The 12,617-nt window shown below is 50.4% G+C and overlaps 1 pseudogene; it reads left to right on the top strand.

Moving 5' to 3' along the window:
- Window positions 1-3,010: 3,010 nt before the first annotated feature.
- Window positions 3,011-12,617, top strand: part of LOC119114209 (kinesin-like protein KIF19) — a 39,307-nt pseudogene continuing 29,700 nt past the window's right edge.

Below are 12,617 nucleotides of genomic sequence, written 5' to 3'. Positions count from 1 at the left end.
TCGCCGTCGTCACTGTGGCTGTGCGACGCACTCAGCTGCTGAGGCTATATGGCGTCGCCTGCGTCTCACCCTGGCGGAAAGGGCGACCGCCGTGGGCATCGAACCCAGTTCCTCCGGTTTCCCAGACGCGCAGTGGTTAACGCAGACGCGTTAGCCACTCGACTGCCGGCACGCAGCTATGATGAGTGTATAACATGAGAATATTGCTTATACCTTTTCGTTATTCTGCTAGTCAATTTTGATTCACATCACGTCATTCAAATACAAATTTCGGGCCTGTTTTGCCAGAGAGCCGCTGTCAGGATCACCGGAATTAGTTGCTAAAATTACCATTTCTTTGTTGTCACTCTTCTAAAACTTAAGCCACAATTTAGCTCCCACTTCATTTGGGCAAATGTGCATTTTAGAAACGTCGGTTACTGTAAATGACTGTGAGAGGCCGAGGGGACAGGCCGACAGTGAAGCCTATCCCGAAATGTGAGTTTCTGGACGGAATTAACCCACTTCATTTCGGCAAACAGCTATTTCTGTGTCTAATTTGTGTGTAATTTATAACATATTTTTTTGTCCGAGCAGCGTTCTGGTCAGGGCCGGCAAACAATGCCCATGGAAGGTAGTTTTTTCATGATAGCTTGATTTTACTTTTTTGGGACGTTCCTGCCAAAAATATTGTGGGACACAAAAAATTCCGATGAGGCCCAAACCGACATGGGGCCAGCGCCCTCTCAAAAGCATATAAAGTACCAGCTCTATTACAATCAACATTTCTTTAAGCCGCTTTTCTGAAAGCAAGGCTGATTTAAGCCAAGGCTCCGTGTCCAGTCACTTGGGTTAACGTAAATTCGATTCGCGCTGCTTTGCTTGCTTCTGTCTTCTGTAATCCGACGCTAAACAGTGTCAGAGTGCTCAGACCCAGCGAAACGAAACGCCATGGAGTGGCGAAAGGCTGAAGACATATGCCACATACACTGGGATGCAGCACGGGCAGGAACGGGACACCGTTGAAACAGAGAAACAGAGAAACAAGAAGACAGCGGTGACATACATGCAGCAAATAGACCAAACAACGCAGACGCAAGAGGCAGTACGTACACACACGTGGCGGACACAAAAAAACACAGCGCAGTCATCGACGTCACAGAGAAACAAGGAGACAGCACTGACATAAGCTTAGCGAAGGGATCAAACAACGCAGACACAACCTTCGCTAAGACAGAGACAACACGAATACATAGGTTGCAAGTACACATTGCAGCACGGACACGGACCTTCAAAGACACAGACAAAGCCGGCAGTGGCGACGGCTTCTCGGCAGCTAGGACCATGACGTGACCGGTGCCGGGCTTGTGTCGGCGACCAGAACTATCACGTGACCGGTGCCGGCCTTGTGTCGGCGACCGGGGCCATGATGTGACCGGTGCCGGCCTTGTGTCGGCGACCAGGGCCATCACGTGACCGGTGTCGGCGACCAGGGCCATCACGTGACCGGTGCCGGCTCCGTCCGTGGAATCAGCGCGGCATCTATGCAGACCGGAAATAGCCCCGGGCCTTCGGGGCGCGTGGCTGTAAAGACTGCGGACAGTGGCGGAGTTAGCCACGCAACCAGGGGGGGGGGGGGGGGGGGCGGTGACGCCGTGACTTACGCTAGTAATTACACTGGGCTGAGGAAAGAGCTTCAGTGGCGTCATCCCACTGGAGGGAAAAATCATTGAGAATGTTATACAGCTTGCGGTTTCGTTTTCTGTGACCCGGTTTTGTTCACAGAAAATAAAAAAAACAAAAGCATAGACACCACGGTGCCTATGCCGGCAAGAGATAGCATATTTAAAGGCGTCACTGGTGTAGGGAATGCTGAGCTGTGGACATTATTCAGCACTTGGCGAAGCACATGACGTCACGCGGACCCCAACGCCGTAGAAAACCTCCCAGGCTCATCCTGATACGCCTGTATGGGCCATGGAAAGGTGTTGTCTTTATGCTGCGGTAATGCGTGTAGCTTCGTGTTCATGCCGAGCTGGTTACGGGTAGTGAATGGCTATGTGATGATTTGGTACGTGACTGAAGTAAAGCACCTCCATCTACGTTTTCGGTTTCAGTGTGTGTGCGCATAGGCGGATCCCGGGGGGGGGGGGAGGCACGGGGCCATGGCCCCCCAAAAAACTCTGGGAGTATTTTTGGACCCTCTCCAAAACATTCCCAGGACCTCATAAAAGTTCCGTCTAATTACTGTCCGTTTTAACTTGTGATGGTGCGGTATCAAACATTTCTGTTGACTTGAAAGAAATATATTATGTTATGAGCTTTGTAAACATGCATACTGTATATAGAAGATTCAAAAACATTTCGGTGCTTGAATGGTGTCCCTACTAGGTACTCGTGAGAGGCACCATGCACTGGACCTCGGATCCCACACCAGCCAGCTGACGACGAACGGTTGCCCCCCACCCCCCCCCCCCCAAAAAAAAACTCCAAGCTAGATCCGCCCCTGTGTGTGCACCTGTACTAGAGTGTATATTAGTATTAATGATACAGCCTTAGGTGCGTAATTTAACAAAAGAAGTTCGGGCGCTGCACAGGGAAAAATGACGTGACCATCCCCTGATTACGTGAGCAAGCTGGTTTCTCTCTAGGTTCACTTTCTTCTCAATGTGTGTGTGGGGGGGGGGGGGGTCCACATTGGAACCCAGCTGAAAACAAAGCTACAATCCTCTGCGGCGTACGACGTTAGCAGCACAAATACCGGTACTGCTTGACAATGCTGTGGCTCACCGGATCCGGTGAAGAGTTCTGTCGCCAACACCAAACCCATTTTTATCCCTTTTTATCCATTTTTTTACCGCGCCATGCCATGTCATTAGTTGTACATTTTTCAAATATTGAGAACGCCTGCCCTCTGTCCACCTTCTTCCCCCCCCCCCCCCCCCCCCCACTCCGGCCGTTCGTGTTCGACACTCGTGTCCGTTACCACGACACGACCGATGCTCACTTCTCGTCTCTGCCGGCAGGTGGCAGTAAGGATCCGACCCCTGGCGCCGGCGGAGCGGGCCCGGGGCCGTGTGGCCGAGGCCTCAGATGACAAGGTCAGCCACGCGGTGACGGGGTCTCAGTCACGTGACCGAGGCCTCCGACCGCTCTGTTGACCGCGCATGAACGAACCACCAGCTGATCTTTTTTTGCATGGAAAGGGGACCGCGACGCACGCCGTCTTGCGTCCTTTTTATGCAACGTCAGCGATTGCAGAAGCCGCATTAGCGCTGAAGGGCTAATTGGCAATCGGGGTGTGAGCCCGGGCTCCCCACGTGGAGGCCGAAGGCGTTAGCTTTTCGCTTATGGCGCTCGTTGTTGGCTGATCATGTCATGATGCATGTCAGAATGCTATATCGAACCCGCCGAAATTTATTTTGGCAGAAATAAATAAACTCTCTACCCTTATTTGCCACAACTTATATATATATATATATATATATATATATATATATATATATATATATATGCATATATTTATGTAAGAGAGAGACAGAGAGAGAGAGACGTATGTGTGTGAATAAAGCGTAGATATACGTTCTTGCTTTTGAAAAAGGCTGCCTAGCTAACCTTGTATCCCGAAACACAATGCCTACCATAGAGAGCAGCCATTCACTGAGTTTGAGATCACTTCATTCGTAGCTGGCATGCCAAACAGCACCCGAAGGGAACGCGAGCTGCTTTCCCTCGTTCTGCCACCTCGCTGCGCAGATGTTAACTATCTGTGCCGCTGGCACAGCTCGGCTTAGCAAATGAAATTAAAACGTTCAACGAGCGGGAGCAATAGACAAAACCAATTTGAGCCCTAACTGACTTGTGATGTACGCTGTATGCGACAATAAACAATGGCCTATTTCGGAGGCATATGACCCGCCGTGACCTTTGTGAGCATGACCTTTGTGGAATAATAACCTTAATGCTTTCCTGATGGGGACGTTGCAAAAGCAAGGCTTGATGAGATATTAATTCTTTCAGGTGAGTAAATGTTCGTCGTTATTGTGTTATCAGGGCCCATGAGGACACGCCGAATGGAAGACCCGGCTTGCGTGAATTCGATAACTAATTAGGCGCGTCACACTTCGCCTGCAGCTGCGCATGTGAAACAAGGAATGTGAACTCTACATGTGACGTGCCAAAAGCGTCTCTCCAGAAAAGATCAACGCTCGGATACACAGCACACATCCAGCGAAGCCCGCTTAAATCGTAATTGTATCTATGAAGCGGCAGGTTCAAGGCATAAGCATGCGGCTGTGACATTATGCGCACCTCACTGCGTGATGAAATAAGGACGATATCGTTGGATGACCGCCGACCGGTGTTGGGTAGAGAGTTGAAGCACCCGCTGCTTCTCAGATGGTCACGCTACAGGAAAATGACGGCGACAAAAATGACATTCTGCGGCAGAAGAGGCGACACGAGAAGCACTTCGTGTACGACTTGGCCTTCGGCGAGGACTCAAACCAGGTGAGGGGGCAGGTGTTTGCTAGGTCGAGGTCCACAAACGCCGGAAACTATCTCCACTTTTGGACAAAGCCGAACAAATGAGTGGGTGGTCTATGCATTGATTGCAGCATTGAATCCAGTTACGTTTGTACGTGCTTTAGAGATAACAAAATAAAGAATGGTTATGTAAGTAACTACTGATTTGCAATGGGATAACCTTTTGTATGTCAACGTTCCACCACTTCACAGCAGGTGTTTGTGCTGGAGTAAGATCCTACGTTTGTATTAGATAACGTACGCGGCTGCGGACTGGCTGCCAATTTATCAGCAGTCACGGACTGGCTGCCAATTTATCAGCAGTCACGGACTGGCTGCCAATTTATCAGCAGCCACGGACTGGCTGCCAATTTATCAGCAGTCACGGACTGGCTGCCAGTTTATCAGCAGCCACCATACCAGTCATGCGGCAGAGCAACTGATGACGTATCGAAGATGCAGGCAGGCTGCTAATTTGTTAGCGGCCATCACTCCACATCATCCTCCTAAGGCAGAAATGCGAGTTTGTGTGCGGGTATGCTGCATAACATTGCGTTTTGCTGTTGTCGCGTGCATTGCTAACGGCCGTTTTCGGGAGTTGAGCGAATCGTTTGCTTTCAGAAACAACTCTATGAAAAGACGACCCGTCCACTAGTGAACGACGTCCTGCAGGGATACAATGCGACTGTGTTCGCTTACGGTCCTACAGGTGAGCGCCAGCTGGAGAGGCCGATAACCGCAGCAATGATTGGTCTAGGGTAGCTTTACCCGCTCGCGCTCGCAGCGAACGTTCATCGAAGACATAGTCAACGATTTTTGTAGCGCTGACTTTGGAGAGAATTTTGGAATGGCTCAGGTCGTCGAAGGAGATGGTGTCCGTTACGCTTCATCCGAAGACGTCTCGCTGCTTTCTCACCCAGAAAGTTTTATGTAAGCCCCTAACAACTTCTGAGATTTGTTTTGCCATAGGGTTACGCTGCACGGGTTGTATATTCGCTCATAATGATGTCAGTAACGAGAGGGCAAACGTGAAAATAGATGTCTTTGTTTGCGAAAATATTGTTGGAAGTTCATTTGGCAAACATTTAATACCAAAAATAATTTGAGAGTAGACAGCTGAGATCTGTTCTGCTGGTCATAATGTTAACATTTTGCCGTTAAAGGATATTAACTCTGGCAGCATTCCTGCACCAACTTCCCTACATGTACAATATCTTCAAATGCGTGACATATCACAGGTGCTGGGAAGACGTACACTATGGTAGGAACCATGGAACAGCCAGGAATCATGGTGCGCGCCCTCAACGAGTTGTTCAAGGCCATGGCGGACAAGAAAGACGAGCTCGAATTCGGGGTGAGGCACTTCTCGAGGGTCTGTAACGACCCTCTAGCTTCACTTCGTGAATTGGAGACATTTCAGCGGCGGCTGCAGGTGCTCTCAATTGCGCATTGCAATTTAGACAATGCGTCCTCAGCGAGAAGGAAACCCTAGCTTAGAGGGCTTGGATAAACTTGGAGGAAAGATTCTCTGACGCGAGACAACTGTGATCCGAAGCGGCTGTTAGGCTAAAAAGATGGGCTGATAACTTGTGTCTGGAAAGAGCAGACCACGCCGCGCAAACGAACGCAATCAGCTGAGTGCGCTTGGCGTGCATTTTCTGTTCAGCGCTCTGGTGTCAGTTATTCTGTATCTATAAACTGTTGTCGAGAGTATTGGGGAAAAAAGTCGCCATTACGAAAATGCTGCTAGTCATCGTCACAAATGTGTTTGCGAGTCGCTTTACACATGCATGTCTTATCATCCTGAACGCCGATGCAGATGACCTTGAGTTACCTGGAAATCTACAATGAGAACATCCGGGACCTCCTGAACCCGAGCAGCGGCACACTGGATCTGAGGGAGGACGCCAAGAAGGGCACCATCGAGGTCGTCGGGCTCTCCGAGGTCACCACCATGAACACCAAGGAGGTGGGGAAAGTGTCGCGGGCGTGTTGTCTGCGCCTGTCGCCCCTTTGTTCTGCCATCGGTCGGCCCGTGGTCGAAAAAAAATGAACAGGAGTTGGGAGCTGAACAAACCGTATTTCACTGGGCTGTTTGAATTAGTGACTTCTATGTGATGTGGGCGTTCAACGCAGCGACACAGCTGGCGTTGCATTTATCCGTAATCAATGTTCTTGGTTTCCATCGGGATCCTTCACTATATATCTTATTCTTCTCCGCTCTCTTGTTACGCCCAACATGAATGTCGTATAGCACGGCGCAACTGATACACTTTTAATCATGCAAGTAATGCTGCCCGATGAGGAATCCTGTCGGATCATTCATGCTAGCGCTGCAGCTCGATTCAGCGCTAATGCACCATTGTCCGAGATGCTCACCTTCCTGTCACGCACCAGGTGATGAGGCTGTTGACCAAGGGCAATAAAGAACGGACCATGGAGTCGACAGCAGCCAATAAGACTTCTTCCAGAAGCCACGCACTTCTGCAGGTACAGGCTCGGGATGCCGTGGCTTGAAGTGTGTGGGATCATGTTGATAGCAAGGATCGCTTTCGCTGACGCCATGCAGCTTGCCTAAACTGTAGGTTGGTCCAACTCACCAGTTTTATGAAGGCAACTCTGCGACCGAGGTGGTGTTGAAACTTGGGCTAGTTTTGATATGTTTACATCGGTTTCAAAAATCAGATTTCTGCTTTGTCAGGTCATGGAGTTATGACACAGTTTTCGAATGTTTCTGCGGCGTAAATACGGAAAATTGCGCCCCGCAAAAAGTTCTTGGAACTCACTGCGTTATCCCGCTTTCGAGTAATTCTCAAGACGTTAGGCGATATTATGGCGAATGCAGCTGGGGCCAGAACCCTTTCGAAGGTCACTCGAATCCGAGACTAGATCCACTCTTGGCGTTGGTGTTAAGGTCGCGTTTGCACCCACTGGATGGTGGATAAAGTGACTGATATGGGGAAATGAGGACGAAGTGTCCCCCAAGGCAAAGGGCGTGTCAGGTTAGGTCAAGCAAATTGTCCGATGTGGTGCCAGTAGTCTTCATCACACCAACATCTTCACAGCGCTGGAGGATTAAAGGCTCAAAAATTTTCCTGTCTGATAGTTGGATAACTTTAGCTGACCTCACTCTAAGTCTCGGAAGTAAATGGTGGTATGCTTCGTCTGACTTTGGCTGTGCGGATGCATTGAAAGCGTCCCACGAATTTCACGCGGTTCCCGGCGACCCGTAATCAGTCGTAACAAAAGTGTATGCAAACAAACCCTCGCAACCAATTCTCTGTGCCGAAGACATCCCATTATGTAATCGTCCACGACATCAGGAATCCAGGATACCAATCCGGGAGCCAGTAAATATCAGTTAGGCTGTTCCGCATGGCACCTGCGGTCTTTATCCCTCCCCCCTTCCCCCACACATACGCATACACATCGACTGGTGTGGCCGTGTCTGAAGCCGGGTCCTTCGTGCACCGCAGGTGAACGTACGCCAGCAGTCGCGAGTGCGCGACATTCACGAGACGGTCAAGGTCGGCCGGCTCTACATGATCGACCTGGCCGGCTCCGAGCGGGCCAAGCGCACCAAGGTGAGTTCGCAACCCGCACCAAGCCACGATCCGTGTCTTATGGGCAGCTAGTGCTCGGCAGCCGTGGTTGAGTGCAAACGACGTGGTAGGTAGCCGATGATGGCAGTGTGGCATGGCGCGCAAACAACAGTGGAACGATAATTGATGTCGCCTCGACGACATAAATCATGCCGGTCGCGGCCGGCCGTGCTCGGTATGGTGTCGTGTTGGTCGTATTTAGATATCACGAATGGCTCGACGCTATCCGAATTGCGTGCTTTTGTAAACTTAATAGAAGAGCTGTGCAGTAAATCTTCTCACGCGTCGTGTTCAGTAAACGCTTCTATAAATACTAGACAACAGTGAATCGATATCCCGCAGCATAACGGGAAACGCTCCACTGCTCAAGAATACTTTGAAAATGTCTCATATTATGAGAATCAAAGCCTTGGTGCCACCGCTCCACCGCGCCCATCACACATTGGAAAAAGCCAAAAGGTATTAATCGCACTGCTGAAGGCTATGACCGGATCAGCGTCGTAGCAGCAGCGGCAATAAAGACGCCGCTTCCGGCTTGTGGGGAGTTCGCATGGGGCGGGATGGTGGGTGTAATTGATGAAACGATTTCACGACACGTTAATCGCCACGGCGACATAAATCATCGTTCCGCTGATGTTTGCACGCCATGCGGCGCTACCACCATCGGTTAGTTACCGCGTCGTTTTCACTCCCGCATTTCACACAAGTCTTTTAGCTACGTACGTTGTTCTATGCATTAGCGAGGAACATTATTCGCATAGACAAGACAGAAGTATTAGCCTTATTCCTCGAAGAAAAACCAGAACAATGGAAACACAGTTGGGTTGATATTTTGGCAACATGCCTTAACGAAACAATGGCACAATGTAATTTAATTTAATCTAATGTAATGTAATTTAATTTAATTTAGATATGTAGCACATTTTAACACAAATTAAGTTTAATAGACTTAATTTAACACTATTTAATTTGATTTACATAACAATTTAGCACAATTTAACGGAACAATGTTTCGATGAAGGTATATATAAAGGCTAATGTTGGAAGTGGCCTGCTCTCAGGTGAACCGACCGCGCCAAACACGAACAGCCGTCAGACAGCACTGCACCCAGACAGCACTGCACCCAGACAGCATTGTACCCAGGCAGCATTGCACCCAGACAGCACTGCACCCAGACAGCATTGCTCCCAGACAGCATTGCACATCCGATTCAAGTCCACGAGGCGCGCGGGGTAGAGCGCACCGAGCTGCGCATGGCTGGCCAATACCGGCTTTCTCAGGTTTGCAAGTTTTGTCGCTGGCCTGTACTGATGCGGGGCCCAGTGATGCGAAAAGCCTGAGCTTGATGTGATCGTTGTCGAAATAAGGGAGTGACCAGAGGTCTGAGCGACCAGCGGTCTACGGCGAGCGGCCGAGGCGCGACGCTGAGGACGAGAGGCGAGGTCCGGATCTGTGCTCTCAGCCGAGGGTACGGGGTCACGTAAGGGCGAGAGGCGAGGTATGGATCTGTGTTCTCAGCCGAGGGCGCGGGGTCACATCACAGCGAGAGGCGAGGTATGGGTCTGTGCTCTCAGCCGAGGGTGTGGGGTCACATCAGCTAACAACGGCAGGCCCAGAAGGAGTGCGAGGTCACAACTTCAGGCCCAGCCCGGCCGTCCCGATAGCTCAGTTGGTTAGATAGCCAATAGCTCGTCCCGATAGCTCAGTTGGTTAGATAGCCAATAGCTGTCCCGATAGCTTAGTTGGTTAGATGGCCAATAGCTGTCCCGATAGCTCAGTTTGTTAGATAGCCAATAGCTGTCCCGATAGCTCAGTTGGTTAGATAGCCAATATCTCGTCCCGATAGCTCAGTTGGTTAGATAGCCAATATCTCGTCCCGATAGCTCAGTTGGTTAGATAGCCAATATCTCGTCCCGATAGCTCAGTTGGTTAGATAGCCAATATCTCGTCCCGATAGCCCAGTTGGTTAGATAGCCAATATCTCGTCCCGATAGCTCAGTTGGTTAGATAGCCAATATCTCGTCCCGATAGCTCAGTTGGTTAGATAGCCAATATCTCGTCCCGATAGCTCAGTTGGTTAGATAGCCAATATCTCGTCCCGATAGCTCAGTTGGTTAGATAGCCAATAGCTCGTCCCGATAGCTCAGTTGGTGTGAGCGCCTGCCTTCTGACTCACCCACTCGAGACGGAGTACGCTTGAGTCTCTGCAGGCGCCCGCTATTTGACCTTGATTGGGATGGTCCGCAGTCGATGGCAGCGGTCGCGCTGAAGGTCAGAGCGGAGGGCGTGACGGACTGAGCCGAGTAATGCGGCGCATTATACGCTTTCGCGGCAAAACTTGTGGTGCTGGCCTCACATTTTACGATCGGATGGTGGGGTCACGGCTGACTCAGCAGGCTCGGCTTATCTGCCTATCATGCCAGAAATCCATCCAGCTAGTAGACTCAGGATAAATTTGGTGAACGAAGTAAATCGAACCGGTTGCGGATGTTATTTCCGAAGTTACCTGAAGCAGAAAACTGTTGCAGTGCAGTGTACAGGGCTAGCTGGTATTTTGAATGCGTGAAGGAAGAGAGGCAAGTCTCATATGACCTCACGACACTTTATAGCACGCTCCGGTTGTAATGGTTTGGCTCTGTTGGGCAATGAGCAAAGCAAAAACCTGAAGTGTCCATGCCACTGCGGCGAGCGAATAAAAGCTCGTTGGAAAAGGATATTTCAGCTGAGGAGCACTGCTACCTAGTGCAAAGGCGCCTTCAGCACATCTTCGAAAAATGCACGGTACACGTCACACGAACCGCTCGCCTCTAATACATGAATCACTTAATCCTCACACCGCACGAAGCATTCGTCCTCTCACTCGTCGAATCACTCGTCCTCACACCACACGAACCACGAGTCCTCACAACACACGAACCACTACTCCTCACACCACACGAGCCACTCCTCCTCACATCACGTGAGCCACCCGTCCTCACAACGCACGAACAGCTCGTCCTCACAACACACGAACCATGCGTCCCCACGCCACAGGAACCACTCCTCCTCACACCACACGAGCCACTCCTCCTCACACCACATGAGTCACTCGTCCTCACACCGCGCGAACATCTCGTATTTGACAGAACCAAGGGAAGCGGCTCCAAGAGGGGGCTCACATCAACCGCTCGCTGCTGGCTCTGGGCAACTGCATCAACGCGCTGGCCGTCAAGGGCGCCAAATACGTCAACTACCGCGACTCCAAGCTTACCAGGTGAGGCCGTGAAGCGCGCTAAATGCGCGGGTAACCACGCTTTTAGGCTCAGCAGGTGAGGCCGGGAAGGGTGGCAAATATATCCATAAATAGGTTTTTAAAACTACGAGATGGGGCATGAAATGCGCCAAATGTCTCCACGGTCGCGACTGGGAGATCGCCAGGTGCTACCGCGAAATGCTCCAAACACGATAAGCCGCGTCCTTCTGTGACAGTGTGTGAAGGATCGTGGGATCGAACCTGGCTATCGGCCTAAAATTTTAAAGCCTCAGCGGAAGCCGGCATGGTCCACCGCGACGCAAAGTGGCCTGAGATTATTAAGTGTAATTAAAACCTTAAAGATGCGATGCTGACCTAGCACAACTAGCATTACAATGCAATTATTTGAGCAAATGCTGCATACACATATGATACAAGGGACTGGTGACATCGGAGGGTGACATCGGAGGCACGTGTCCCTTTTATCAAAAATGCCATGCAGTTCATCAAAAAACATCGCTAAATGCATCATTAACTACAAAACTAAATATGTGATGCTGTTAGTTTAATACGTCATGTAAGAAACTTTGTGTGCTCGTAGCGCGTTAAAATGGACGTTTTTTTGTAACAAAGTTGTGCACTCTTTGTCAGCTCCTTCATATACCTATATGCATTGCATCGGAGCTTCTCCTTCTGTCATCATTTCCGCCACCAGCAAAGCCCGATAACGCCACTTCTACCTCACTACGAAACTAGAGTTCTGCAGTGAAATGGCAGCAACTCGGGCAAAGCACACCTACAGCAATTTACATTCTGGCGCGAACAATCCACAGCCGGGTGGACGGCCCCCTTGACCCGTCCTCGTTATCGGGCTGTTTAAGTGCCAAACCTTGAACGCGGTGTGGACGTCGCCTCGGGCCGCGGCTTCTGAAAGACCTCTCCTCAATTTGCCAATCGATTCAGCTGTCCGCTGGACAGTGTCGGCCGCGGAATGGGATCGCCTTGGCACGCGAAGCACTTGATGCTATGTGGATCGCCGCCCCCGCAGCGGAGGCGAACGGCGAGCATTGAGGCTGCTGGATGTGATCCTTGTATGCACCAGGGCAGTGAAGAGAGCATAAGGGATGTGGACACGGTCAATGGAACATTGATGCGCAAGGCACTCAAGGAGAGAGCTTGAGCATTGATTGAATGTCGATAGGGTTTTATATGACGTCATCGTTGTTGAGCCGATGCAAGTGTGTGAATAGTAACGTTGAGTAGCGTAGTTGCTCTCCCT

The sequence above is a fragment of the Pollicipes pollicipes genome, unplaced genomic scaffold, assembly GCF_011947565.3.
Source record: "Pollicipes pollicipes isolate AB1234 unplaced genomic scaffold, Ppol_2.1 Scaffold_7262;HRSCAF=8765_pilon_pilon_pilon, whole genome shotgun sequence".
Classification (NCBI taxonomy): domain Eukaryota; kingdom Metazoa; phylum Arthropoda; class Thecostraca; order Pollicipedomorpha; family Pollicipedidae; genus Pollicipes; species Pollicipes pollicipes.
The sequence above is the reverse complement of the archived record's forward strand: the minus strand, read 5'-3'. Positions and strand labels throughout refer to the sequence as shown.